The sequence below is a fragment of the Oreochromis niloticus genome, linkage group LG8 (assembly GCF_001858045.2).
Source record: "Oreochromis niloticus isolate F11D_XX linkage group LG8, O_niloticus_UMD_NMBU, whole genome shotgun sequence".
In the NCBI taxonomy this organism is placed as follows: Eukaryota; Metazoa; Chordata; class Actinopteri; order Cichliformes; family Cichlidae; genus Oreochromis; species Oreochromis niloticus.
This window is the reverse complement of record NC_031973.2, coordinates 3,863,558-3,887,375: the sequence shown is the minus strand read 5'-3', so window position 1 is coordinate 3,887,375 and position 23,818 is coordinate 3,863,558. Positions and strand designations below refer to the sequence as shown.

The 23,818-nt window shown below is 40.9% G+C and overlaps 1 long non-coding RNA gene across 2 annotated transcripts; it reads right to left on the bottom strand.

The window, feature by feature from the left end:
* Positions 1 to 1,798: 1,798 nt before the first annotated feature.
* On the bottom strand, positions 1,799 to 13,402 carry LOC102079152 (uncharacterized). Of its 2 annotated transcripts, none has more exons than XR_003221428.1 (4): positions 13,295 to 13,402; positions 2,655 to 2,817; positions 2,464 to 2,543; positions 1,799 to 2,293 (listed from the first exon to the last, which is right to left on the bottom strand). It is a non-coding gene; the product is annotated as an uncharacterized LOC102079152 (long non-coding RNA). The 2 variants fall into 2 exon arrangements; XR_266389.4 differs by lacking the exon at positions 13,295 to 13,402 and adding an exon at positions 11,703 to 11,839.
* Between the last annotated feature and the right edge of the window lie 10,416 nt (positions 13,403 to 23,818).

Here is a 23,818-nt window from a genome sequence, read left to right as displayed (position 1 = left end):
ATGATGTTCTTTTCATTTTTTTTCAAGCAACGGCTTTCATGTAAATCCTTCAGCATAGGGAGAGGGCAGCCAGAGATCTTTTGGGTGGTGTTAATAATCCCTTGGAGTGCTTTCCTCTGAACCGCCGTACAGCTAGTGTACCAAATACATATTCCATAAGGTTAGTCTCTATGGTAGCTCTATAGAAGGACACCATCAGTCTTGGTGTGATATTATTCTTCCTGAGAATTCTCAGGAAGTACAGTCTCTTTGGGGCCTTCTTCAGTAGCTCAGAGGTATTTATACTCCAGGACAAGTTCTCCTCCATGTGGACTCCCAGAAAATGAAAGTCCGCGATCCTCTCCACATAGTCTCCCTTTATAGTTAGGGGTGAAAACTGTCTTTTTCTTTCTAAAGTCTATTATAAGTTCTTTGGTTTTTGAAATGTTGAGAATAAGATTGTTGGTTTTGCACCAAGACACCAGTTGCTCCACTTCGCTCCTGTGAGCAGACTCAACACCTCCGGAAATGAGTCCCACAGGCCTGCAATCATATGTATAAAGGGGGTAGAGAAGTGGACTGAGCACATAGCCCTGGGGTACACCAGTGCTGAGACTCGGGGCAGAGGATATGTGATGACCGACTTTCACTCTCTGTTTACTTCTCCGAAAGAAAATTGTGGATCCACAAGCAGATGCCATATGGATGACATCATCGTGCTTTTGAAGCCGCCAGCTGAGCATTTTCACCATTGCCATGTTAGTTTTTGAAAACACAGGTGATGAGCAAGGGTTAGTTGTTTTTCACCCATGTTTGTTTTTAAAGTCGCAAAGTATTATTGACTTGCCATGTTGCTGTGAATTGCTTCTAGTACAGATGGAGCTTCATTGTCCTTTCTGTCTTTTATAATTTACAAAATGAGGAAGACTTTGAGAAGTTACGATACACTCATCAGGAAAGTGTTTGGAGAGCTGTTTTCAGACTTTAACGGATCCAGACTTTTTTAGCAACCAGGGGAGCCTCCTCTTTGTGGAAACATAAAAAGAATGCAGGTTTAAAACACTTCCGCATTGGCTTCACCATTTCACATACTGTCTGTGGGAAAACATTTCTCGTAGCTGCTTTGAGGTTTTCACTTGAACCTCATTCTTAGACTTACCACACTTTGAAAGTAGGTACAGTAGCTGGAATGTGCTATTCCAGGGAACACAACAAAACTGTTTTTGCACAGCATGAAAACATATTGAGTTCAGTAGCGGGTACACTGACGCATCAACAAGCGTCAACCTGTAACGGTGTTTGAGTTCATATACAAAACAATGTCTCAGGTTGGCAAAATAACTGCTGTTTCAACGTCAAGAGCATTAAGAAATAAATTCCCGTTCCAAATCCTACTGTTGATCCAAGTGACAAACAGTATTTGTTTGCAGTCTAAATGAATTTGCAGTCTCAAGGTTTGTGGTTCACCAGTCAGCTATGTTTGGTATTGTAAACTCCACTCAGATGTTTGCTACTATGAAAATACACTGTTGTACAATATTGGGAAAAAGAACTGAAGGTTTACAGGTAAGAAAGTGGAAAAAGTCCTAATAGTGAAATGATATTTTACAGGTTTCCTGTGTGCTACATTTAAGTCCAATACACAAAAGATTGGGGACGATAGTACGGGGACAATGGAAAGCAGGATGTTCCTGAATCATGCAGAGCTGGACTAAATCAGATGGATCTAATTGAAGCCACATTCCTATGAGTGAGGCTTGGATTCCAAAACTATTCCTGTGTGGGAATAGTTTTGGGTGTGGATACCACACACCCACTTATGAATGCACAAACACACACACCTACAAGTGTGGGTGATGGGTGGTATTCAGATGAATACGGTGATACCGATATAAGGAATTAGAGTGAAAGTCCAGGCTGCAAATGCCACAAGATTAATTCCTTATCTCTTTCCAGGGAGGGCATTTCCCAATGACTCTCAGGATGTGCTTGAGAACTTGAGTGTGTGGTTGTGATTCATTGTGTTTACACTGAGACTTTCTCCGCAGAGTGGCTTTAGCCACCCAACCATAAGAGTCCATGAAAAAACAGAGTCGAGACATCAAAGACTTTTTAGAGATTATTCCAGTCAGGAGCATGAAATAACACTGTGACAAATACAACTCGCATGGCAGGATACAATGTCCCTCATCCGTTCACATTCTGTTTTCAATCAGAAGTCCAAAATTAAACCCGGCCGCTCCCTGGAATGCAACTTCATGGTTGTGGTGCAGCTTCATGCAAATAGGTCAACACTTATCACCAGGGCAGACTCCTGTTTTGAGTAAATCAGGCATTTTATTTGTATCACATTCATTCATGCCCCTTTAGAGTGTTCAGCATGAAGAATGAGATTACATAACTGTTCAGGATGCAGGCTAAATACAAACGAACTGGCTAGAAATAGCATCTAAGCTCTTAGGTTCAAAATAGTTGTTGGATTACCTCTGAAGTCAGATGTGGATAGTGATGACTACAAGAAACCTAAAGTCTAGAAGTATTAGGTGCCAACATTTAGAGGATCACTATTTTTAATGCAGAAACAGAAACAGAAAAACAAGAATTTTTTGTTAACTTGTTTACACCTTTTCAAGGTACTTGCTATGTGGATTGTTACAATATCTAGGAGAACTTACCTCTGGAACTCGTGTGTTGGAGGATGCCTTGTGCTTCTTATGACTGACGTCCTCAGTCAGGCCTAGAAGCTGATCAGCGATCCCCTAAAATGCTCTGCTCATTAGGGAGAAATTTGCATTCCGGACAGGTGAATAAAACGTTGTTGACTATTATTGGGTGAACCTGTCGGAAAGAAAGAGATGCATAAAAAAAATCTCCTTGGAACTGCTTTGGTTTCAGATTTCTGTGGTTAACCCTAGTTTGGTTGACACCAACTTGTCCCCAAATGCTAACTAAACATCAAGCTTCAAAGTAAAAGTTGTGTCTGTTCACTGCAACCAACATGCTTCAAAAGGCGTAACTTCTATTATGTAGGCAGATGGTCTCCATTTTGGGTCTACATTGTATTCTTCAAAATTTCAATACTGCTTAATGAATTGGTACTGAGTGTTTACAGATAATTAAGCTCTCCTGGACAAACTATGGGTGATTGTGGCTGTTAGATACCTTTGAGCCAACAAGAGAAAAATATGATCTTTCTTTACTTTTGCTGCAATGTTTTGGGTCAGCTGAATGCTTTTTAGGGAACTTTTAGAGGAACATGTTTATAATGACTTGAACTAGTTTTTCAACCTTATTCTGAGATAAGATTTTTCTAATTTAAGCGACATTGCCAAAAGAAGCAAAGCAAACCTACATATTTATTCACTGTATACATATCTTGGTAAGAAATAACTCCAAGATTAGATTTTGAGGATGTCCATTATGTCTCTAAGACATGATTTCTGTCATCTGGTTTCATACATGAATATACCTGGATATCATCTGCATAGCAATGTAAGTGTGTTTTTGAATAATATTGCTAAAAGAAGCATGTATAATGTACACCCAGCACAAAACTTTGAAATTTCAGTTCTTTTTCTTAAGGCATTCCAAACTGTTTATCTATTTTGTAAATTGATCACTCACTCAGGAAAAAACTCTGTTATGGATTGTACCTGTTTATTTTATTGCATCTTTTGATTGGCTGTTACTGTACTTAAATATATTTTACTCATTTCTATTGTACAGTGCTTTGCGATGAATTTTCTATGAAGAACATAAGTGTTTTGTTTTTGTTTTTTTATCTGGAATCTTTCATTTGACCTTGAGCATCAAGAGCATAACAGTAGGCAGAACGTTAGAAGAAATCATGGGGGATGTTCGATATAGTAGACTTGTAGTCAAGACTGCCTAAACCAAGACCAAGACAATGCCAAGACCAGAGGGTATCGAGACCCAGACAAGACCAAGACCAAGACAGACCGAGTCAAGACCAAGACAAAGTCGAGATGAGACCGAGACAAAAAAGTCTTTAAACTGCAGCCAGATGCTGCTTCGTTTATGGGTGTCATGCATATTTATGTGTTTTTGCGATGCACTCGCACAGCCCTCTTCACCACTGTCTACTGTCTCACTCACTTACTGAGAGGACAGACGCACGCTCCACTTGACTGTCGCATCTCTCACCCTCTCTGTTTTTCACATAATGATATTATCCTATATCCTCGCATGTGATTGGCCACAATATGGATGGATTGGAGCATAGCTGAGCCACTGTGTGAGAGCTGAGCAGCAAAAGGAAATTAAGTGAGGAGCCGGCTCTCGCTCAATGGGAGTCGACTCTTCTGATTCACTACAAAGCACTGTCTAAGCACGGCTCTTAGAGCTGATGCTTTTGTGCATGACACATTATTGAACGTTACGTTGTGTGTCATGGATACTGTTGACTCCAAATCTCCCGACCACTATGTCGATCTGAGACAGCAAGACCGAGACAGTGAGACCAAGACAAGACCGAGGGATCCGAGACCAAGACAAGACCAAGAACAAAGTCCGTCGAGACCAAGAGAAGACCAAGAGAAGACCAAGACCACGTAAAAGTGGTCTCGAGACCAAGACTGGTCTTGAGAGATCCAATTCTACGATACAGCCACCCACCATGAAATACAGCAGCTTTGAAACTCTTGCCTTTTTGCCTTTTGCTAGTTTAGAATTTACTGAACCCTTAGTCTTTAACATCCGCCAAACTGTTGCTTAGGCTAAGTCATAGGGCTAGGGTTAACTTCTTGTGTGCATCGTGATATGTAATTTCTATGTATTTGCCAAAGTCAGATGGAAATCTTACCACAGGGAAATGTAATTAGTATGTCTCTAAAGGCAACCTAACCCTAATCCTACTGCTAAATGGTTCTCCAGTGACCTATTCCATGGTAAATGGTTAATCTTCTGAAGTCTCCTGACCACTGGCAACAACCTCAAATCAAGGAAATCAGAATATGTAATTTGTGTTTTTGTTATTGTTCTTCCAGATTTGGCAACCAGGGAACAACAAAGATTCACACACGCACATTAAAAACGATTTGCATTCTTTCCCCCAAAACGTCAGTTTTGCTTTTCTCTGAAATATAGGATTTTGGTTTTCACCAAAAATGACTTAGAGGGTTAATTAGTTGGTGCTATATGATGGCACTATGTGCAGTGTCACAATACAGCCAGATAACTTGAATAAAGCTGGTATTAGTTGAAGCAAGAACAGTAGGTGCACTTAGAAGCATTTGGCATCCAGGAAACAACCCATTTTATTTGAGTCCATTTTTCTGGATCTGGTATATGTAGATGTGGAAGGCCATCATGAGTCAGCTAGCCCACAACGTCATCAAAGCTGAAGGTCAATGTTTGGGAACTCACTCCGGAAAAGTAATTCATAACTATCCATCCATTTCTGCCATTTATCCAGGGCTGGGCCTCAAATGCTTGAATACGCAGCCTATTGATGACATTTAATGGTTTAGGACAGGTTTCAAACTTTTCCACATTGTATGGACATCCTGAGGTTGGTGGTTGGCGTAATAAGTCTTTCTGCCCATACTCGTCTTGAAATGACCCATGGCTCACAGGAAAAAGATGGAGGACAAAAGCCTTATTTTATACAAAAGAGTTAACGAGAGACTTCAGCAGTCTGACCAAATCACGTCTTATAAACCTAGTGGAGTGAGGTGGAGAGTGAGATGCTTTTGTGGACAACAGGCACACAAAACATGCACATCTCTTATTATAGTGCATTAATCTATAAAAGATCCGAATCTTTCACGCAGCTATAATTAGTTTCGTTTTCTGATCCTCACAATAAGGAGCTGCCTCTGCAGTGCATCTGCTGGTGCAGGGATGTAATCTTCACTCTCTGCTGTGTATACTGGGAAACTTTGGCAGTGAGCTCAGAGTGTGTGTGAGATTGTGTGGGAGTGTGTTGTCTACATGTGGGGATGCAAGTGCACGCAGCCACAGACAGCTGTGAAAACACCTCTCCCCCTCATCACTGCAGAGCAATGCCTCAGATGCTGCTCATGTGGTCCAGCCTGGAGACGATGAGCATTCGTGAGTCGTCTGGTAGTAAAATTTGGAAATAAAATGCCTAAAACCTGCAGCGAGATCGGTTGGAGATTGGTGGAAGATCATATTGTTGCTGCTTGTTTGGGTACCTGTTGTGTCATTGCTGCTACATAAGAGCAACAGGATGAAGAGCATATTTGTGAGCCAATATATTTTCCATTTGCTGCCTCCCCCCGTGTCCCCTGGATCCACTTGTGCATCAATCTATTCAATGTATTCCACAAATTCAATTTATTTAAAGAAACCTTAGCAGGTTAGCAGTTAATTTTCTTTCATGAGAAATTCTCTGAACTAAAATAAGCCTGCTTGCAGTGAGAGAGAAAACAATCTTTTTGCCAATCAAAATGGACCAAAAAAGATTGCATTCAGGACTCTGTTTTGAATTCTTCCACGAGCGGCGAGGTCAGCTTTTACATTTCTTGAAACGCTCTCCCAATCGGACGGATGGTGCACAAGACACAACCGTGAACGAGACGGATTTTGGCTTCCCTCAAGTGTGGTTGCTTTATTTTAGAGCATTCAGCTGTTTGTGTATGTGTTTTTACAAGAGTTCTTGGGGCTTTTAACACGCCTTCTGCCATGTAATTAGTGTCTATGGCTAACTACCTCTCAGCAGGCAGTTTTAAACACTTTCCATGGCTGCACACCTCACAGGCCAAGAAGCACTTGCACAGAGGGAAGAGAAAAACTCTTTTCGGCACTCTGTAGGGACGAACATACAGGATCTGAGGCTGAAATGCACATTACAGGTGTTCAAAGTCCAGCTGTTTCAATATCTCGTGCACAAAGAAATCTCATGCTTCTTAAGTGAAATACCAAAAAGTCTGATAGAATATTTGATAACATGTGGCTTGCAAAGGAATACACGATCTAAGCAGGCGCTGGAAAGGATAGAGGATCCAACTGGGATTTCACTAAAAAGTGCACTGAAGAGATTCCAAAATGGAAATGTTTACCACCGTGCATTATTACAGATGAGTGAGGGAGTGGGTCAGTGTATGTGAGAGTGAGATAGACGGTCCATGCTCATGCAAAGGCATCTGGTTCTGATCAGTGCTGAAGGGCCTGGTTGTGTGGTCACATTCAGTGTTTTGGGGTGCACAGCGAAGGGGCCTAATGTGTCAGTAAGGTCCTGTGACACGAGGACAGCTGTAAGCCATTCGTTTGTATGGCTCCCTGAGGGTTACGCTTATATAATATATCCTGCATCAACGCCACACTCGTAGAAATGCGTCCTGTTAGAAATTCACAAGGCAACAAAGAACAACAGAGCATGTTTGGAGGCGATGAGTGGGATGTTTGTTGTCGATGGCAAATTGGAAGCCGTGAGAGAAGTGAAAACAAATTTAAATTGAAAACTCTCCTCCTGAAAAACAAGACAGTCAGGGGAGACAGTAGAATATTTGTGGGTAAAGTAGCTGTCTTTTTCCCATGTGTTGAACTGGAGAATAAAATTGAATTACAGAGTTCACTGCTGTCAGTGGGAGCCCATGTAAACAGATGCAGGAACGCCAGCCGGGGCCAGGTTAGCTGGGCTAAACACTCCTGTGACACAGATGCAGTTGCCTGAACTCCCAGCCGCTGATATGTCCGCTCATTAACGTGTGGCATGGAGGGAGAAACACATGGCAGCGCCGCACTTTGGCTCACTCGCTCAAGTTTATGAAAGTAGATGAAACCAGACACGCAAACGGATGCCGAGCGGCTCGCAGGCCTCTCTGCGTTGTACGTCTGGATGCCTGGACGTGCGTGCGTGTTTCTGTAAGCGGCTGCTGTATTTCATTTTGCAGCATTTATCTACCCGCGCTGCGGCCTTTGAGGTCCAGCTTTTGTCCACCAGCACTACAGATGTATGTTAACTAGTAGCAGAACTCTCCTTCTCTCCCACTCTAAGAGGGTTTGGCTGAGGCTGTCCACCAAACACAAACGCCCATACCAGACGAGTGCATCACCCCTGTTCGGAAAGAATGAACACATTGCTTCCTAATGCGTTCCCAATGGATGCAGGTATTTGTGAGAGAGTCAGTGATCTGCGGTATAATTGGTTCTTAAACTAGGCCACGATGCTCGGCAGACAAACCCTCCCTCCGCTGTGACATCTGCACGTTATACAGCAGAGACATAACAGCAGTTTGTAAACAGTTGGCCCTGTGATCACAAGTACAAGCTAATAAAAAAAAATCTCAATGAAAACAAAGAGAATCACTTTCCCATCATCTTAAAACAACATCTGACAAAGTTTTCCTGTGCACAACATCTTGGAATTTAATGCCTTTTCCCCCCGAAAAGGTCTGATCAAAACTAGTGGTCTCTATCGCAACGGGTTCAGCACTGTTTATTCCTTTAACAGTTAGTGACCTGACTCGGTGGTCCCTCTGATTAGAACCCAGCTGAGATCAGACAGCGAGCTCCAGCGAGAAGACATCAGGACCACTTCAGAGCCCCCCTAAAAACATGCCCTTTAATTATTTTTGTAAGTGTAAGTGAACGAGCGAGTGGAAACTATGCGGAGTCCAGCCTTCCTCTGCAGGGGACTGGGGCTGTTACCTCGTGGATGGGGTAGGAGACATTACACACATCATAGGCCTGACCGGGAGGGCAGGAGGAGGTTAGGACCAGCATGTTAGTGTAAACACCTCAACTGACCTGGACTGTCCAGCTGCACTTAACTCTCTGACCTTCCAATGTATGTCATGCAGAGGTGTATGCACAGGTTATTTGACTGAAATCTCTTAAAGGGAGATCCTTTATCTGACTTACCTGATGAGCATCCTGAGACCCTCCTATCATAAACAATAAAGAGAAGCTACATGACCATGCAAGTAAAACAATTGGTTTCCATTCGTTTACAGGTTGTGGAGGGGGCAGCGTGTCAGCTGGAGAAGCGTTTTGTTCCAAAACAGATTATGAGCCAAGAATTTCTGAAAGCTTCAAACCTCAGCAGTTGACAATGCTGCTGTTGTGGCGGGAGCTGAAACTAATCACTTCTAAGTAACTTTGTGGTTAATCAAACAAGTGATGGGAATTGCCAACATAGAGAGACAGACCACGCCCACAGTCACTATACAGCTGATTCACCAATTAATGCATGCACATCTTTGCACTGCAGTAAGAAGCTGGAGCATCTGGAGAAAACACGTGGCAAAGGGAGCGCATGCAAGGATCAATGTTCATAAAGCAGCATCTCCAATTTTAATACGATAAAATGTTCATCGATATAGCTAAAACAAATGGATTGATCTCTCCATAAAGATTTAGCATAAAAAGGGGCACAATGGTGTCTAGCAGCTAGCAGGAGAGAGCAGCTGCTAGACACCACTGTGGAGCAGCTAGCTTGCCTTAGATTAGAGTTTTGTGATGCTAGCTTGCCTTAGTTAACCCTTAGCTTTTACTTTTGTCTGTGTTAATGCATTACGTGTGTTAATTGGTTGCCCAGCGGTCTGTTGAACAGCCCGGACGGTCATTTGCAAACTTCAAGCAAAAGACCAACAACAGTTTCTCGTGTGAGGGCTCGTTGCTCCCTCCTGTGCCCTAGTAGAGGGGGTCGTAACATAAGTGGGGGCTGGTGGAGACCAAAACTGGAGCTGAAAGTTGTTGATCTTTCTTTGTGATCATTTTGTTTCCCTTTGTAGTTTTTTTTTTTTATGTGTTGTCACTTAGTCTCTTCTTTGTGGTTATTTTGTTTCACTTTTTGGTTGTGTTCACTATGTTCCTTTTTGTGTCACTTTGTGACCTTTCATCTCTTTGAAGTTGTTTTGTCTGCCTGTGTTAACTTTTTTCTTCTCTTTGTAGTCGTTGTCACTTGGTAGTCATTTTTGCAATCTCTGAGCGTATTTTTACTTATTTATTTATTTTTTTGACTCTTTGTGGTTGTTCTGCCTCACTTTTTAGCCCCCCTTCCCCCGTGGTAATGCTTGTCACTATGTAGCTTTTTTTGTGTCAATTTGTGTTTCACATTATCTCTTTGTAGTTGTTTTTTCATCTCATTTGTTGGTCTTTTTTTTTTTGTCTCATCTGTGGTTATTTTGTTTCACTTTTTTGTCACTTTGTGGTCATTTGTCTGTCTTGCAGTAGTTTTATGCTTGTATGACTTTTAAAAGCAATACAGAGATGCTATGCTGTGAACCTCGGATATCTTGGGCCCGCTTAGTGACCCATTCATCTGAAGAGTCCTGCAAAGAAATGGCATCAAACCACTCAGCTCTATTAACTGACAATTTCAGCACTGACTGCAGAGCACTTCACCCGTGCCTACTTCTGGTTCCTTAAGCATCTTTCCTCCTTACATCATGGTGAGTGTGTGGCCTGTCTGTCACCCTATGTCCTTTTTCTTTCTGCCGCTCCCTTTTCCACGCTCCCCATCTCCTTTCCTGCTTCCCTGCCTCCCCTCCCTTCCTCACCTCAGCATCTTCACCGCACACTCTGTCCCGGTCAGCCTCTCATTATTTTTACCCACCAGAATGTGGACCAGCTCCACTTCATGCGAATAGGAAACCACAAGTTTTGTTCTGCCTGGCCAGCACCCAGAGCAGTTTTAGCTCCTTCAACAGTATCTCCACTCTTAGGAAAATGTGGCATATTAAGCAGTCGACAGATAAAAGAGGTCAAAGATAAATACCTCTTTCAAAAGTCAGTAATCAATAAATTAAAACACATCTACTGCTTAAACCAGCCACTATTTTTCCCACTAAGTAACAGAGAGATAGCAGGACACGCTGCTCTGTTTTTCTTTCAGGATGCTGGCACACTTTCATCACATTATGAACTTCCCGACATCCATGGCCAGGAAGACTGACCTCAAAGACAGTAGTAACCGTAGCTGTGCTTTATCCCAGCTGAGTCCGAGATTTAATCTCACGTCATCTAATAAAGGCCTGATAATGTCCAGGTTTGTAACCACCAACCTTTGTTACAGTAACACGTTCATGTGGCTGTAATGAAGGCTGAAAGACTGGCAACATTCTGCATGAGGCCACATTAGACAGGAAACTAGCAAGGCTTTGGGAAATAGGTGTTATTGTTCCTTTATTCAGCTGCAGGTCTGAAAAATGAGATTTAAATTCTGTTGAGCTATTCTTATTATGATGTTGTCAGTTCCTTACTGAAAGTGTTACACCTGAAAACGGGATAAATTAATGACAACGCTCAGACACAATATAAACATACAAAAGTAAGCATCTCAACAACGATGTACAGTCTCTGTTAGTTCTAAGGCAATATATCTCAAGACTGTTTTCTTTTTTTTTCTTTAAGTTACAGATTAAATTAAATGTAAGAATTTATCAAAATAGCTCTAAATCAATAAACAAACTCAGATCATTAAACTTAAATGTACTGAAAAAAAACAAAGTAAAAATATTAATAGGCATTTGCCCCTTTACACAAAATAAACATGTTCTTCAACTAGATCAAATGCACACAATGCTGTAGGTTTCATACAAAATCTGGCAAGATAGTGCTCCATGCTAGCCACCAACAGACCGCTTAGCTTAGCTAGCTTAACAGTATCCTAACAACACAGTGAACGTAAATCATCTAAATTTTCCTAGTATCCTCTTGGTGCATTTGGAAACACGGCCAGTACAGTTCAACATACATATTTGTCCAGTTAAAAAGCAGAAGTGCTCAATTACTACCTGAAAAGGGGATAAATCAATGATGAAGCTCAGACATGATGCTTCGCTTTCAGCAGCTTCACTGCGAATGAGGCATCTTGGCCAGACTGAGCTCCCCCTTCCGGCAACGGCAGGCATAATTAATCAATCATGATCACTAAATCACATGGCTTATTCCCCAGGATCGACAAGTAGATCATGAATTGAATTTTAAACAGGTTGTAGTCACATTAAGGATTGTTATCCAGTTGAACAAAGTCATGAACTCTTTTAACTACATCTCTTTGATGGGACTTCTTTTACCCTTATTTATACATTTAGATTTTTAAATTAAGTAACTTTTGACCACAACTGTTTACTTCATTCTGAACTTCAACTAATAATGAGTCTGTCACAATAACTAGTAAGTTGTTTTATGCCAGCATAAAAGTTAACCTTACTTGTCCTTGACTCAAAGGTTTGCATAAAGTTCCAGTAGCTGCTTCCCAGTGAACCTTAGATAAGCAAAGGGTGTTTTCACACATGTATTTATTTAAGCTTATTTTCACAGAGGTACATGTATTGCATGAACCATGCAATGCACTGCATCTTTTATAGCCTAAGCTATTTTGTAATGCCCATCCAAGGCTGGGTCTTTAAAACACAAACATAAATAATTTGTACAATTTGGAAAATACCTTAAAAAAGATGATTATTCAGGGCAGAATGACTGATTCTGCTTGTTCCTGAATACAACAATTTAAGAGCTGAGAGCCTAGTATTTAAATTCATATATTTGCTTCAGATTAGTGAATGTAATAAAATGATCAAAAATCAACATGTTCTAAGCACATTGCAACGGTGCATCTTTCCTTCCTCTGGACACTTGAATTTTATTCATTGTATATCTTATTGTCTATTTTACTCATGTTTTAATATTTAATATATATACGGATTTATTTTCATCTTGTTTTTTCATTTATGCATTTATTTTATTTTTATTTATATTTATTTCATTGTCTGCTTAATAAATGGTTTTTAACTGCTACCTCTGTTTAATTATTGGAAAGCACTTTGGTCAACTTTGTTGTTTTTTAAAGTGCTATATAAATAAAGTTGGATCGGAGAATTGTAACTGCCTGATTATATTACATCATCTTTGTGGGAATAGACTGAGAATAGACTGTGATATTTTAGCTTTTAAATCAAAGTCTGCTTAGTTTTCTCCTTCGGTGAGCTTTGTTTGTGCAGATGAGCACAATGATTGTACTCATGTTTGGACAGAAGCAGTTACACCAACACTCTTTGGAGGAAACTGTGGCAGTCCAGTTTCAAATGATCTTCAGAGTAGTTGATTTAAGGTGAGAATGACCTGACAGCCATGTGAACGCTGCAAGTTTGAACTAAACTCCTTCCTGTAACCAGGTATGCTGTGCTGACTATGATGACCTGGATGACTGACAACCTTCACAGACAGGTATGCTTTATATTCTGCAACATACAAAACCTCACGCAAACAGCAATAAAATGACCCGAGGGTCTTCTTCCTAAGAGTGCACTTTGTATTCACAAAGTGCACTCTTAGTATCAGTGATCGACACCCCATAAACACAATGTTTAACTTTATTACTCACACAAAAACACATCATAGTTATCAGCCATCTTGCAGGAAAACCACAGATGGTTGCAGACATCCCGGATCCAAAGTGGAAGGATGGAAAACGGCTGTGCTGATGAGCCTAAATAGCAAACATAAAATTTTTATTATATTAATTATTGATTTAATTATGCATGCCTTCAGTGTGCTGGCACCACTAATATTTACTTATTGTCTACTTGTCATTCACATTAACTTGCTCCCCCTTCTGATTTATTCTTAGTGCTCATTGATTGCAGAAGGCTCATCACCAGTAAATGAAGCCAGAGCACTGATGTTATTTTTCTGTTGTTTTTGCAGTTCAGTTAAGTTGGGAGTTACCAGCAGTCCCGCTTTTTAGTTTTGGTTCTATTAGTTTAACTCACTAACACAGAGGTTCCTGTACACTATCCCAGCCAGTTGCTTAGATCCCAGTTTGCAACTTACATGCTGCTACTATGTGTTGGATAGCCTCTGGGGCACCTTTGCATAGTCTGCAGCTTGAGTTCTGTCAGCTATGTTAGACTCCTGCCTATATGGATCCAGCTCTCAGGGCCTGGTCTTAAGCTGCTATGATCAGAGCCCCTGTGCTGTCCTTTAACTCAGACTTTTCTAGACACTTTTAGGATTTCCTGATGTCAGCCACTTCCTGTATTTGTTGATGGTATATCCCATGTTGGGGCTTGGTCACCCAAGAAAGTTCCTCTTCCTGTTTTGTATGACTGTCTGTCTTTATATAAGACCGATGTGATGCAGATTCAGATTCGCCCTGCATTGTAGAGCTTTGCATTGCATTGCTGTAAATTCTGTGGTGCGACCACACAATTAGCACCTAGCCTCATATTACATGGACAGCACTACACGAATTGGGTGCAACAATGAATATTCCAGAAAGAGCAACTACTGCTGAGCCGGATCACTTTCTTGGTGGAAATCCTCCATCGAGATAAGAGGTGATGGTGCGTAAGCTGTTGCATCATGGAAAAAATGTCCCTCCCAAGGTTATCAGATCCACGCCACACAGTGTGGCTTGGAATGAACTTATCAGATTGCTAAAACTACAGCGTGTATAGGCCACCTCGACACTGTATCAAGTTGTCTGGTGGTGTAAACGCTTGCAGACTGGGAATCTGTTGGCGAGCGTCCATCCCACAAGAATGAGTGAAGGTTTAGCCAGCGTAAGTACGATGTTGCTTATCAGAGACGGACTCTTTGGTCTGGTTTAGTTTGGTTGTTATGCGTTTACGTGAAACTGGTCCGATTATGCCAATGGGTACTAATTGTTCCTTAAATTTCCAAAATCACGCACACAAACAAAAAAGAACAGCTAAGGAAATTGGGTCTCTGATTGTTGTATAACCTGAATCAAAATACTGTGTTTGGATTGCCCGATGAGGTGCTCCATAAGAACTCACAGGGTGCATGTTTCACCACCAATATCCCTTCCATGCGCCTGGTACACTCTCCAGTAATAGAATATAATGCATTAAAAAAAACCCTATGCCTTATGAAATTGTGTTATTTGCACACGGACGGCTTCTAATTCTTTCAAAAGTTATATGGCAAGTGACGCTCAGTCTCCCAGCAGATCAATGAAACTAGCCAATGAAGACTATAACGATAAGCAGAAATCATTTCATTATTCTGTTAGTGTGCTTTTATTTGTCTGGTGACTGTATCAACAAGGTATTTGCTGTTCAGCTCTGTTCATGCCAACAAATACATAACAGTGATTTAAAGGGGGGGGGGGGGCAAGAGCAGAGGCTCAATTGGCTCTTAAAAGAATAAAAGGTTGTATCAATTTCCCAAAAAATACATCAAGTCCAATGGGCAGGCACAGCTCACACTTAAAGGAGTTTCAGGTTCATATAATAAGGGATATGTTTTTCCATGTCATGTCTCATTTGCTTGTTCAACAATCAAAATCAACCCAACTGGGCTAAATAATTGAGTCCAGCCCTGAGTGTGTATGAGAGAGAGAGGAGGGGAGAGAGAATTGATTTATACACTGAGCCATCCATAATCATTCAAAAGTGACTGCAACAGAAGGCAAGGATTAAAATGCACCCTTGAAAAGTATTACTCCACACATTAACGTGTCTGTGGCCTAACAATAAATGCAACATAACAAGGACTGCATAATGAGCCGAACGCTCGCGTTGTTGCCTGAAGCGTTTCTTTGCTTTGTACAAGTGGGTTAAATTTATTGCTTGGTTGTTAGTTCAAAGTCATACCAGTAAATTCTTCATGTAGACAGGACAGGAAAAGTGAACTTTACCCTTGTTATAACTTGATTTTCCTCTGCCATTGCCTTTATAGCTGCAGATTAATAAGAGGAGGACTGGAACAAACTGAAGCTTAGGTCCTGTTTGTTCTGCCTCTCACATCCATAAAATTAGGAAAAGAAATTAAGGATGATAAATTGGACAAATCCTTCAGAGGCAGAGCTCTGAGGCCATGTCAGACACTGGCGTCTAATGATAAGCTCTTAACCCTGAACCTCATGGGAATAAACAGTTGGAATCATTAGTGAAATGGTGGATGAATAAAAGCTGGAAAGCATGCTTTACTCTTATGGAAAATCTACCTGCTTATCAGGTGAGGTATTATTTTCCAGAGTTTGTTGATAACCAACTTTGTATCTGGTCAAAAGACATCCAGGAGTCAATATGCTAGCAAACAATTATTAGAATGCTGAGGTTGTTAATATATCAGTATCCTGCTGAACCAACCTCTTAACATCCACTAGGCCGCAGGTGAACCACTAAGGGTTCGGCTGCTCTTTAGTCACATGCTAAGCAAGAATAAATATTGGAGCCCCAGACGGGTGTACCAACATTCCTGGCGGAAACCTGTCATCAAGATTTGAGGTGATGGCTTGTAAAGGTCTTATAACTACATGTTGCATCATGGAAAAAATATCCCACCCAAGATCATCAGATCCAGGTCACATACACACGGTGTAGATTGTAATGAACTTATGAGATTGCTAAAATGACAGACGCTGTATCTTAAGTTGTCTGGTGGTACGAATGCTTGAAAACTGGGAACCTGCTGGCTACCAACCATCCCTCGAGAATGAATTAGGCTTTTAATGCTTGCATTAGTTTGGTGTGGTACTGCCAGTTTAGTCTAGTAGCTTCTGGTTGTTGTGTAGTAAGATGGAACTGCTTGGTTAGTTTCAGAAACTAGAAGATGTTACCTTTCCGATTAAGTGAATGCATGTTGGTCTTACAATTCTTTTGTTTCCATTTCTGAATGCTTTATGGACATTCATGAATGGGCATTGGATGTGATTAGATGTGAACCTAACCCTAGATCACTCCTGAGCAACTTACTGGATGCCGAGGGCTATCTAAAACTGGGTGATGGGTACTTGTAAACCATGAATTCATTGAAATGAAGTTAGGTCAAAGGCTCTCGAAATGCAAGACTTTAAAATTATACATGTATAAAAGAGTGGGGATTGACTGCTAAAACCACAGTGTGTAGGCTACTTGAAACTGCATTATAAGTTGTCTGAGTGTGTGAATGCTTGCAAGTTAGCCAGTTATGAAACTCAGAAGAACGTGCAACTTTCCCCACCAAAATCCCTTCAAAAGCACCAGTTCTGCACCTGGTCCAGTGTACCCGCTCTCCAGTAACAAAATATAATATTGTATGAAATTGTGTTAAGATAAACATATTTTTGAACATCTGAAACATTTAGTTCCCCAGAAAATTGCATTAAATATTGATGGCAATATACAAAAGGCAGTCTGGTAGCATACACCACCTCTGAGAAGCACTTTGGTGTACCTCTGGTCTTTAAATGTGCTATATAAATAAAGTATTGATTGATTTGAGTTTGCAGCAGATGATGTCAAAGCTTACTGTTGCATCACTGCAATGTGGCCGTGCAATGAGGAAGTACCCACATTGCACGAAATACAGTGAAAAGGAAGTTGCATTCAAACGCATCATCGTCTGTTTAGAGATATTATTCTGTAATTATTCACAATGACGCGATCGCCCTATCTGAACACAGGTGTAATTGCTGCAGCACCTAAAAGCAGTTCATTAATGGCCCAATTCAAAGACTCGTCTGGTATGTGGGAGAACAAACATCAGGAAGCCTGTTACTGTGAAACTTGTGCCTTTGCTAATGCCGTCACATGGGCCGGTGAATACTAATGAGCACTTTGTCACGCTATGTTGGAGCTTTAACATCCAGATGCTATAATCATTTATTCGCTGCCTCTGATGAAAAAAAGCAAAATGTGCATAAATGGATCAGCGCATATTGCCAAAGAGCTCACTGAACTGCTAACTTTCCTCATTAAAGTCTTCACAGTCAGTTTTGAGGTGTTGCTTGTACACACACATTCGTAACGTGTCTGTTTTTATAAAGGTTAATAAGCACATTAAATAGGGGGCACACATTTGGAATATTGTGTAACATGAATAAATATTCTGCAAGCAACGACTGGATAATGTGTGGATAATGTGTTGGGAGTGATTGAGCGAATGTGGGAAAATATCATGGAAAATATTAGCAAATCGGAAAATGTTACAGGTAGTTGGAATACAAGAGATATTGTAACAATATAACGCATTCTGAGCTTGTGATGACAAATCTTCCAGAACAACATGAAATCTCACCCCGTACTTTCTCATTTACTCATTCGGACACACACACATATACACACCAGTGCGTGGTGAGGATTGTTTCACTAATGAGTTGGTTTGGCTGCAGTTGAGTTATGGGCATGAGCGCATGGTGGGACCTCACCCCAGTGCAGCCTGGGAGAGTGTACTGAGTGCACCTAACTGCACATGCTGATTTATCAGCCTGCAGCCATCGGCCGATGAAGGAGACGCGACACGGCTGTCACGAGCTGATCACAAGCAGTTTGCATGAAGTACTTGCTTCCTGTACTTTGAGTTAAGCTGCAGTTTAAAGAAAACAACAAAAAAAAACTCAGCTTTTGAGTGACACTGTACTGTCACTGTGAGACCCTCCGTTAACTCAGCTGGAGAACATACATATATAGTTTCTATGCTTTTTGAAGCTTATACAGTAGAGTTCCCAACTCAGTCTATCTGCTTCCTGTCTTGATAAGGACTCAGTCATACAGGGTGGTCAACAACCATCTGGCAACCACTGGTGACAAAGGAAAAATACGTATTCTCCGACTGGTGGCTGGAGGTTGCTGGCTGTATGTGTGAAATTGGTTGCTAAAACCCAAGTCACGCAGGCATAGAGACCCATAAGCAACCATTTCTCACTAGGGAAGTGTGCTTTCTGCAACTTGTTGGTCAGTGTTTACTGGGTGTTGCTTGATAATGCTAAGCAAAAGCGTTGCTCCACCAAAGACGCTTGCAAATTGTCACATTCGCAAGTAGAAGCACTCGTAAACTGCTGGCCAAGTAGTAGTGAAACAGAAAAGTGCAACACAAACTGTACATTTTTAAATGTGTTGGTCGCAGTGGGAAGGCACAACTTTTACTTTCACGGCAAATGTTCTTGATTTGTTGATCAGTTTGTGTCACACAAGTTTAACTGTCAGCAAAAGAGAGTAAAGCCATGTGTCTGAGGAGGGTGAGGACAAGTCGGCGTCTTCCACGCAAACTTCAAAGTACTGCAGCAATCTGCTAGATTTGCCACCCCTTTCACCCAGCAACAACTTGCCAACTGGTTGGGGAATAAATGTGTTTCAGGGGTTCTTTGGTTTCTAGGTCTAAGGGCACTTTTGAGCCTTGCAGATGGCTGAAATGCAAACATCCTGGCTCTGGAAAACCTGATCCAAGAAAGTGCCGACATCCAGTAGCTAAACCTAACGTCTTGAAACTGACCTTATTCGTTAATTTTAGTTGTTATAGTTCATATGTTTGTGTAATTTTAGTATTCATGTTTTTACTCGTCTTTAAACAGTACATTTGTCTTTATTTTTTAATATATATCTATCATGATTCAGTGTGATAAGCTCTTGTCATATCAGTAACTTGTCAGCAATACATACTATAATTATTTTTATATGTAATCATAGGATCATCACTGAGTGTTGAATTTAGCTTTAGAGAACACTTGTATGAAGTCTGTCTGTATACAGATGTGCACAAACATCAGTCTTCTTGTAAGACAACATGGTAGAGTCATATAATTTTACGTTTATATTAAAAAAAACTGCATGCAGAATTTCATTTTAGAAAATTGAACTGGGGGATTTTAGATTCCTATACTATTCAGAAAGTTGTTATTTGTTCAGAAGTCCTTAAATGTTCACATTTTTAAGACTAGTGAGTCTTAACAACAGTCACATTAAACCTTCAGTGGATGTTAAACACTTAAACTACATTACCGTCGTACTCCAGTAGAGCTACGTTTCTCAAACCACATGTCAGGTTTTTCTTAGCGTGCTAAAATGTTTGCATCTCGCTTGAAATTGAGTCCCGATGATGTATTTGTCCTTTCAGTGTCTCCATGACGGTAGATAAATGTTTGTCAGGAGACACAAACTGAACAAGAACAAGAAGAGCAAACAGGGTAAGGCTGGCGAGTCAGTAAATTACCTGCAGCTGCTCTGCTTAGTTGGGGGGGTATAAATCTGTAACCACATCAGAAATTATCCATAAAATTTACAGCTTAGGAAAACCATGTGTGTGGCTCTTTAACACTCCTTAACCTACAGAGCCGCCTTTGACGCTGCCTCGGAAAAGACTCTGTGGCCAGTCAGAACATTAACTCCGACTCCACAGTGACGTATGGTGTATACATTTCAGCTGGAAGGGGGAAAAAAGAGAGGTCGTGTTACCATATGAGTGCAAACTCACATGTGCTCCAAAGCAGGTAAATAAACTGATGGAAAAAGCAAATCTCGGAGCAGCCAATCAATCAATTTAATGAGTCTGTGGGACTTAAAGGGAATTATGAGGACTGGCCAGAATATGGCCCCACTAAAAAATAAATAAATAAATAAATAAAAACACAAATATAGAAATGCGTGAATAAGCCAGAGGTTGTAAAATAGGGAGAAGAATTAACTCTCTCACCAGGACTGGAACCGTTCACACATCTGAGATCAATTAATCTGTCTGACCAGTCATTTACTCCTCAATGGACTATACTTCTGAGTTACTCTACACAACTAGGAACTGAGTAATATGAAGTCTCATAAATGAAAGCTGGTACCCAGTAACCATGTATCTGATAGTGATTTATAAAATACAATTGGACAATATGACATTTACTGGTGATATAAGATGATATCAGAACTAGAGCAGGTTATCTACTAATCGGAGGTTGGTTTGACCTCTGGCTGCTCCTGTCTGCATGCCAAAGTATCCTTGGGCCTTTGCTCTTAGCGCTTAGGCACAGAAAGTATAAAAGCACTATTTAAGAATCAGTCCATATGGCACACGGGGGAAAAACATGGCCAGCACCAGACGATGGACCTTCTTAGTTTGGCCCCGGCATCTTTACAGTTGCAGCCTCTAAATAAATAAACACATGGAAGCATCATGTTAGTGGAATTTGATATGCATGACTGTTTTACTCAATTTTAACAGAAATGCAACAAATTCACTCTAATGATAAATGCAATTTATTATTAAAAAATAAAACAGGCCATTTATGATTTCAAGATTTTGGTTTGTTTTACCAAACTTTATAACTCAGTGTGGCGTGCATCATATTTTAATTGTAGCCCTTCACTTATTTATTCATATCAGTCTGATCTGTTACACGGAGCTTAAAAATGAACAAACATTGGAAGAAAAGACAGAAAACATGATACTGAGTTTTGGATGTGGCTGAATCAGGTGAAGTGAAAGATAACATTAAGCTAAATCTGTGGGTCTCAGAGTTGGGCACAGGTGATAAATATGAAGTTCAGGGTGAATTAATGCTTTTCTTCTTAGAAAAATAATCAAACAAAAGTTATTATCATTGACAAACCACTGCAGTAAATTCAAGATGCAGTCAGTTAAATTGACTGGTTCTTTTCTTGAATACTCAAACCACAATATACAACACGGCTACATCCTTTTTTAAACATTTTTACAAATCCACACAAACATCTTCAGGTATATGTATCTTTTATGGACCATCTAAATTATATATTTAAAAAAAAAAAACCTCATTTCATGTGCAGCTTTGCTGTTTTTCTAAGGCAACACACAGAAAGGCCCCAGCCTGGATTTGAATCCAAGTCCTTACTGCTATGAGGCAACTGTGCTAACCACCACACCACCGTGCTAGACAAGCAGATGACTTGTGACGCACATACGTGACTCATGCTTTCAAAATTTGGCACTTTAGCACAACAGAGAAAACAATTTAGTTGTGTAAACACAGAATCTTGCGCAGATTCAGCAGCTCAATCATGACGTTGGAGTTTTCAAACTATTTCAGTGTGACATATCACATGTATAGGTCGATAAACAGCATCATTCAGGACTGTGTTTAGAATAAAGGAGTAAAGAAAATTGGTAACATAAATATAAATAAGTATGCTGATAAGTGCAGCAGTCAGTATGAGTTCTCCTATAGGGGGTCGTGTGGCGTAAATGCATGGGAGAGTTGCATATCTCTGGTTGATCTGTCCGCAGTATGAGACCAGTGAAAGCATTAAATGGCGTCAGCGGACAGGAGGAGGTAATAAAGCTGTTTATTGTCACAGGTGGGGCAGAGTGTGCGATGCTGTTGAGGCTGTAGGCCCAGCTGGAGGAACCAGCAGTGTTAAGAATGAAGCCGGGCCGTGCCTGAGGGCCCTCTCCACGATCAGCTGGATACGTGACTGCAGCACTGAGACTGTTATTCACGAGTTATTCATTGTAAACATAAATGTTTGAATTTCCAGCTGCTACATAAAAACTGTATCAATGACAAAATCCCTAAAACTCCTACTTAAACATTCCCATGTGGACATAAACCTTGAAACTAAATGATTTTAGTGGTTGCCAGGTAGGACAGCAGAGAAAAAAACCTACATCAAGCTAATCAAACTGTTATAAAATGAGTATGTTTGGAAAATTCTCTTCTCACACAGATCAATGTTTAAGTTTTTCTCTGCAGACGGAGAAAAATTGAGATTTTTAAAAACGGATTTATTTGGAATTGGAATTCTCATATTTGCTGAATGTGGAGAGTCGAAGTTCTCTTAATATTGTCATATGGAGGTTATCATTAAACGCTACATTCACTGAATGTTAGGTGACTGACCGTGGCTTTGAGCTTTCTCCTGAAACTGCTCATACAGACTAGATGAGTGAGTGTGTGGTGTCACTGATAACCAGAAGCCAAAGACAGTAAAACAACCAAATGTGGCCAGTTGTCTTTGTGAGATTTAGACATTGGAAGGGGAAGGTTGGAAAAGGTTTCAGACGTATGCCCCGCCCCCTACGCACAGAGTGGAGCAGGCAGTAACAGAGAAAAACTTTTACCAAACTATGAGAACCTCTTATCCAAACTACCTTAAACATGGCATTGCCCTTATCAGGGTGAGATGAAGGCAGAGTTGGGAGAGCCAAAGAACGGATAGATGGATGCAAAGATTTATCAGATTATTAGGTTAATTAGTTACAGCTGGAGTTTCGGAAAAACATTTACAAGGTGTTCAACTGTCTACTCATCAGTATAAACTGTTCATGTCCTGGATGCAGGTTAAAGCACCGTGGCTGCAAATAACACATGGCGTCACTTTTTGGTGCAGCAGAGCGGAGCCTCAAGGCGGAAAGAGAATGTCCAAGAATCAGAGTTCAAGAGTGACAGGAAGGGGAAACAGCTTGTCTATACTGTGGTGTACTGTACTGGGCTGGTTTGGCAGGCAACTGTCTTGTGACCCTCTCTGTTCACCACTTGCCCCAGGGTCAGGCCCCAGATGAATCTTACCACACCACCGCACACTGGCAAGGGACTCAGTGCAGCGCTGCAGCGGTTTCATCCACTGGCTGCTACGCGCTGCCTTTTTTCTTTCTTACAGCTGAGCATCTCGATGCAGATCAGTTATCCAGAGCCTATAAATCTCCAGACCTTTCAGCAAAGCCTTTATTGCTGTTCCCCTGTGAGTTGTGCATTCACACAGATGCAGCTTTTCAACGTTTCCTCATCCTTTTTTCACTCAAATGACTCAACACCCACTTCAGCGCTTCCAGAAGGGGAAAATATATTTCCTTTATTTCTGTTTTATGTTGACCGAGGCTCTTGAGTGTCTGGGTTCACAGGGTTTCTTTTGCTTGTTATCCAGCTGCCTAATGCTTAGAGTCCCGCAGCACCTCTCATCTTACTGTGCTTCAATGCTTCACTGTGCAATCCTTAATCCTGTCTTTGATGTTGCCCCTGCTTGTTGCATTATCCAAAACAAATAACCATTATCTGTTTCCTACCCTCGTTCTTTCAATTTGTCATCACTGCGGCCATCTGAGAGAAGGAACAATCAGTAATAGCAGACTTTATTTGCAGTTTCAGAATCTGATAATGAAAGGCCTGCGAGAGAGAACCGAGCACAGAACGTATCTTCGGTTGACAACCAAAAAAAGGTAT